General features: G+C 42.4%; 1 long non-coding RNA gene across 1 annotated transcript; it reads left to right on the top strand.

Moving 5' to 3' along the window:
- The first annotated feature begins 2,070 nt into the window (after positions 1-2,070).
- On the top strand, positions 2,071-6,174 carry LOC146758099 (uncharacterized). The gene is made up of 2 exons (XR_014935390.1): positions 2,071-3,213; positions 4,150-6,174. It is a non-coding gene; the product is annotated as an uncharacterized LOC146758099 (long non-coding RNA).
- Positions 6,175-6,987: the final 813 nt, after the last annotated feature.

Here is a 6,987-nt window from a genome sequence, read left to right as displayed (position 1 = left end):
ACACATATGTATACACTTGCTATATAACTTTGTAACGCTCCTTCCTTTCGGTGTGCATGATAGGAGGAGTGATTCCCCATGTGCCCAGTGCTGAATAAACACATACCTGCTTTATAACCTATCTCTGGTTATAGAGTCTGATTCTGCATGTCAATTTTGGTGACCCAGATGGAACAATCTCTGCTTGGCTGTGGGACCAGCTGAGAGAGGGAATGCCTTTGGCATGCCCCGAGATTTCTCGGAAGGACTCCCCTTCCTCACCTGATCACCACAGGAGCAGACAAGGACCATCCATCGGCAGAAAGGTATGTGTATGGGATAAGGGTAGCCCGTAAGCTGTAAGGAGACGTCCTACGCGGGATATAACAAAGCGGTTGTTGCTTCCCCTGGCCGAGTGAGCTCACAGATTTGGTTGGTTGCCAGCTGGGGTAGGAAGACTCCTTGGGAGTTCCTACAAAGGGACCCATAAGTCGTACATGGGGAACATAAGTCGTATGTGTGGAACATAATTTGTACGCAGGGAACATAAGTTGTATGCAGGGAAAAGGCATCTTGTGGAATGATTTGTGAATTTCTGGGACCATAGTAGTGGGAGCTACAGGTTGCCTTATTACTGTTATCATCAGTGAAAATTATAAAGTTGTTATTGCTGCTATTACCACCTATTGTTTGTGGCCAGTTACCGTGTATTTGAGTAACTGCTATCAAAGCGCTAGTAAAAGGGTCTGCAGCTCTGACTCAGTGAAGTGTGAAGCCGGCAGTGTATGTGATTGAGAGTATGAAATATATGGTTGTCTGATTGTTTGTTTACATATGATAGATAAAATTGCTGCTAATACTCATAATAGTTTGCATACAAGTGTGAGTGAGTTGGAGTTCTTGCCTTGTAAGTTGGTTTTCCCGTAAGAGAAATGGTTGGCGTGTTTTAGGGAGGAACTGAAGTGATTGTGTGTGTTATATGAGTAAATGAATTATTTGGAGTAGAATGAGAATGGAAGAGTATAGTTTATAAATTATAGTGACAGACCAGAGGAACAGTGTCATTTTCACAGAACTAGAGAGTGTTATCCTGTATATGTGATAATTTGTTTAGTCTGTACAGAAATATATTAAGGTTGTTGGTGTCATTTGTACCCAGAGTGCAGGTGCGACTGGTGGAACGAGTTTGCAGAATTGTTTTGGGGAAATTTTGAAGTACGAGGAGTTATCTGTGGGGACTCCTAGAGGATAGTGAACCAACAGAGGAGCACAATGTGGAATTTGCAAGGAAAGGACATACCTGAGAAAACTCCCCTCAGGTGTATTTTAGCACACTGGCAAGAAATTGCAGGAGAGCCAGGGGGTAGCCTGAGTAAAAAGACGCTGATAAAGTACTGCAATCAGTGGTGGTTATTGTGTGAGTTAGAATATGGGGAAAAGTGGCCCCTGAATGGCACTTCAGATTAACAGCATTGCAGGAGGTGGGGCCAAGGGCAGTAAGAAGGCTGCTTGAGAAAGAACAGTGTGCCATCTGTAGGGAAAAAAAAAAAAAAAAAAAAAAAAAAAAAAAAAAAAAAAAAAAAAGGACAGTGGAAAAAGAATGCCCACAGAAAAGGGAGGGGGCCTGGGTTAAGATCCAAGCCCCAGTGAAAAGGGACTGACATGAACCTGGGGAATCTACCCTAGCGGATCCACTGGATAAAATAAAGCTAGGGAATGAAAAACAAAGAGGAGAATTTTTGGTGCATACAGGAGCTACTTATTCTGTTTTAAATGAATCCTCAATGACACTGAGTGAAGATTTTGTGATGGTAAAATGGGCCACAGGTCAAACAGAAAGGCATATATTTCTAAACTATTGAAGTTTGACTTGGGAAAACAGATGGGAATACATAGATTCCTATATATGCCAGATTCACCAAAATGTCTTCTAGGGTGAGACTTATTGGAACAGCTGGAAGCAGAAGTGAAATTTGAAGAGGGGAAAATAACATTTAAAGTAAAGGAAGAGCCTGCAATAGAACTACTTAGCTTGGCCTTAATAACTACCCCAACAAGTACAGAGATACCAGAAAAAGTAAGGGACCAGGTTTACCTAGGAGTATAGGAAGTTGAAACCCTAGGCCAAGCTAAAAATGCATCCACTGTAGTAATAAAAATCAAGCCAGGGAGTCAGCTCCCACGAATTAAACAATACTCCCCAAGGACAAAAGATAGAGAGGGACCAATAATTGACCGATTCATAAAGCATGGCCTGCTGGTAGAGTGTGTAACCAATGTTACCAGTCAAAAAGCCTGATAGAAGTTATAGAATTGTCCAAGACCTAAGGGCAATCAATAAAATAACAGAGGACTTATACCCTCTGGTAGCTAATACATATACTCTGCTCACCAAGTTATCCACTGAACTAATACATGGTTTACTGTCTTGGATTTGAAGGATGCTTTTTCTGCTTACCACTAGCCATGGAAAGCAAGCTGTTATTTGCTTTTGAATGGGAAAATCTGAGTACAGGACAAAAATCGCAGCTTGCATGGACTGTGCTTCCACAAGGATTTAAGAACAGTCCTGTGATATTTGGGAATCAGTTGGCAAAGGACTTGGAGCAGTGGGAGCGCCCATCTGATGCAGGGGTATTATTACAATATGTGGATGATCTTTTAATAGCTACAGAAACAAAGGAGTCATATCTGAAGTGGACAGTTAGTTCGTTGAATTTCCTTGGACTTAACCAGTATCAAGTTTCCCCACAGAAGGCACAGGTTGCTCCACAGCAAGTGACGTACCTGGGATATGAGATGGCCGCAGGGATGCGGATGCTGGGACCTGCCCGGAAGGAGGCTATTTGTCAAACCCCTGAGCCACACACCTCCAGAGAGTTGCGGACATTCCTCGGAATGACAGGATGGTGCTGTTTATGGATACCTAACTACGGAATAACGGTAAAGCCGCTCTACGCGATGCCAAAATCTTTCCCAAAGGATCTGATTTGGGATGGGGAGGCCAGAAGTGCATTTCAGCAGTTGAAACAGGAGTTGATGAAGGCCCCAGTATTGGGACTCCCAGATGTCACTAAGCCCTTTCTGCTATACTCCTATGAAAAACAGGGGATAGCCTTGGGAGTTCCAGCCTAAAATCTTGGACCATATCGGAGGGCAGTAGCTTACTTCTCTAAACAGCTTGATAAAGTAAGCAAAGGATGGCCTGGATGCCTAAGGGTTGTGGCTGCCTTGGTAATCAATATCCAAGAGGAACGGACGTTTCCAATGGGGCAGAAGATAACTGCATTGGTATCCCACATGGTCTCTACAGTGCTGGAGGTAAAAGGGAGACATTGGCTTTCCCCTCAGAGATTTCTGAAATATCAAGCCATTCCAGCAGAACAAGATGATGTAGAAATAACAGTAAAAAATATTGTAAATCCAGCTGCTTTTCTTAGTGGAATTACAGGAGAACCCGTGTCTTGCAACTGTTTAGAGACTATTGAAACAGTATATTCCAGTCGCAGAGACCTGAAAGAAGAACCATTGGAGGATGCGGAAGACACCTGGTACACAGACGGGAGCAGTTTTGTTCGGCATGGAATTCATAAAGCAGGATACGCAGTAACAACCATTGATAAGGTAATAGAGGCTATGTCCTTGCCTCCAAACACCTCAGCACAGAAAGCTGAAATAATAGCCCTCACAAGGGCCCTAGAATTGGCAAAAGGGAAAAAGATAAACATATGGACTGATTCAAAATATGCCTTTAGTGTTGTTGATGCACATGCAGCGATATGGAAAGAAAGAGGACTGTTGTCAACACAAGGGAAAGGTATTAAACACGCTGAAGAAATACTCAGACTCCTGGAGGCAGTACAACAGCCAGAGAAGGTTGCTATAATGCACTGTCGATCCCACCAAAGGGGAGACAGTGCTGAAGGAATGGGAAGTGTACTGGCCGACAGAGAAGCAAAGCGAGAGGCAGAGGGTGAGGTGGTGGAGGCTTCCTTGATTCCAGATGGTAAAATTCAGGTGGATGGTGAGCCAAAGTACTCAAAAGAGGATTGGAACTTGATAAACGATTTGGAAGGGCACGTAAAAGAGGAAGTATGGGCCTTTACACCACAAAGGAAAAGTAATTATTCCAGCAGCCATATTATGGGCTGTGGTGATGACTGAACATAGGAAAACTCACTGGGGAGCAGAAGCATTATATAAATATCTTGTTCAACGAGTGGTCACCCGAAATTTGTATACTACCATCAAAGAAGTGACCCAACAATGTGAAGTTTGTTTACAAAATAATCCTAAAACAGGCCATAAAGTTCAGTTAGGGCAAATAGGAAGAAGAAATTATCCAGGACAACAATAGCAGGTGGATTTTTCAGAGCTCCCAAGAAATGGGTGGTACAGATACATGTTGGTTTTAACAGATACCTTTTCAGGACGGCCTGAGGTATACCCCTGCCAAGCTAACAAGGCTAGGGAAGTAACAAAGGTTTTGTTACAAGAAATAATTCCAAGGTTCGGGGTGCCAGGAACAATCTCTTCTGATTGAGACCCACATTTTATTGTTAAAGTGGTTCAACATATCAGTACTTTATTGGGAATCAAGTGGCAATTGCATACACCTTATAGGCCACATTCAAGTGGCCAGGTGGAAAAGATGAACCACTTGATTAAGCTGCAAATAATAAAACTTGACAAAGAGGCTGGGATTCCATGGCTGCAAGCACTGCCTCTGGATCTTCTGAAAATTCAAACTAAACCCCGAACTGAGGAAGGATTAAGCCCGCATGAAATTCTCTATGGGCGACCTTATGCTGTACAACAGGGAATCTCTGCACAGGTGGGGGATGAGGTGTTAGGACAAATATGTGATCAGCCTAACAAGGCAAATAAAGAGAACTGAAAGAGTGGTATTTGGTGCTAGAGCACGGTGCCTGGACGGGCCAGTACATGATGTATTACCTGGAGATTATGTTTATGTTAAATCCCTCTCAGATTCACCTTTGGAACCGAAGTGGGAAGGACCCTACCAAGTGCTACTGACTACACATACAGTGGCTAAGGTGGAAGGACTGATCCCATGGATACACCACACTCGCCTGAAGAAGGCTGCTTAACCATGGTGGACTGCTGAAGAGAAAGAACCTCTTAAGCTTAGGCTTACGAAGAAAACATGAATGTATTAGTTTTTTGTATATATATAGGAGTTGCTTTAGCTTGGCAGGATAATGCTTTTATACAAATGACAGAAAATCTTACTTGAATTATGAATATTTCAGATTGCTGGGTATGTACGGCCTTGCCAAGGGATGGAGGAATGGAACTCCCTCAATATGGGATTCCGTCCACCAATTAGACATTGTGGAAAGGAGCAGGAGGTAGACGTAAGTGTATGAATGAGAAAGTAACTTCAGAAATACAGGGTATTAGGTAGAAAAACCTAAGTTTGAGTTACAACTCTTGGCAAAACATATCATCACAATGCTTAGGAGATGTGGTATAGGTAGACCAGTAAGTGTAGGGGAATTTAATGTGTTCCTATGGAATGGAGTACAGTTTTGTAATCTTGAGAGCCCCAGACAAAGTGGGAAAGATGACCCTTGCTATAATATCACCTTTTATAAACGATCATAGAAGTGCCCCTTAGGACCAGGGTTGTGGTGGCTTTGTGGTGATGGACAGGCAAGGAAGACTTTACCAAGTAAATGGAGGGGACATTGTGTAGGGGGATATTTGGTACCACATACTTCATTTTACAACAAAACTATTCTCCCTCCTGGGATACTAAGAACTCCTTGGAAGAGGATGAAGTGTGTAAATAACCCCTTTATAGACAGGCCAACTGGCTTTCATAGTTTTGTTAGATGTTTCTTTCCGAGCTTAGGCATAAGCAAATTTAGAGAAAGCAATTATTAATATTTCAGCTATGTGGGAATACAAGAAAAGCTGTTCAGAGCAGCAGCTGTGGAGCAAGATAAACAGCATGGGAACCAAGGACACCTCTGCAAGGAGAAGAAGAGTCTCACAGCTCTGATTGGATATGTGCCTGCATGGACAGTTGAAAAGTGTTTTGTAGAATGCTTTGTTGACATGTAAGGTGTTTGGGAAAGTTGTAAGGGCGGATGGGAAAGTTAGAAAATAACAACTTGTGAAGGTATATAAGGGATGTGAGAACTTGTAATAAACAATTTGGATCGTTCACATCTGAGTCCGTGCCAAGTCGCTGCACAGCTACATTAGAGATAATAGAAAATGCAACTACTGATGCAATACAAGCGCTAAAAGTAGAAGTTTCAATGTTAAGTAAGGTAGTACTGCAGAATAGAATGGCACTGGACTTAATAACATCAAAGGAAGTTTGTGTAATGATAAATCAGAGCTTCCGGGCTTATATAGATGAGATGCAAAGAGTAGAGATTCATTTGCAGGCTATGTGGGAACATACTAGAGTGCTCCATCAGGTTTCATTAGATGATACATCCCTTGGTTTTACAGGGTTGCTGGAAAAGTTAACTGATTGGTTCCCCAACTTTGCCTAGTTAAAACAATTGTTTCTGGCTTGCGTTGCAATATTGGCCTTGCTTGTTTTGATGTGTATAATGTCACGATGTGTGATGTGGCTTTGCAAAGATACAGGAAATAGATACGAGGATTGGAAAAGACATAGATTATGGCAGAAGATGGAAAATTGAAGTTATTTTAGAAATTCAGTTTCTAGAAATGGAATCATTTAGTACAAGATTTTGCTAGATTCAAGAAAAGGGTGGAATTGGAAGTAGGGATCAGGTAAATAGGGGTCTTTCATGAAGATTATGTATCCCAGGCTTTAGGAAATGTCAGAAGAAAAGGACCAGTGAGACATGTCAACATTGCTATAGTTACAGTACAGCTGGGATAACGAAGCTGGGTGTATAGTTAAGACAAAACAGTTGGATATACATGTGCCAGCAGGCCGGCTTTTGGCCTGGCAGGGCCCACTCGAGCCACCCGGTTGGCATTTGACATGGTATGGCG

Source organism: Coturnix japonica, chromosome 17 (assembly GCF_054131305.1).
Source record: "Coturnix japonica strain WE chromosome 17, WE-NBRP24, whole genome shotgun sequence".
NCBI classification, from domain to species: Eukaryota; Metazoa; Chordata; class Aves; order Galliformes; family Phasianidae; genus Coturnix; species Coturnix japonica.
The sequence above is the reverse complement of the archived record's forward strand: the minus strand, read 5'-3'. Positions and strand labels throughout refer to the sequence as shown.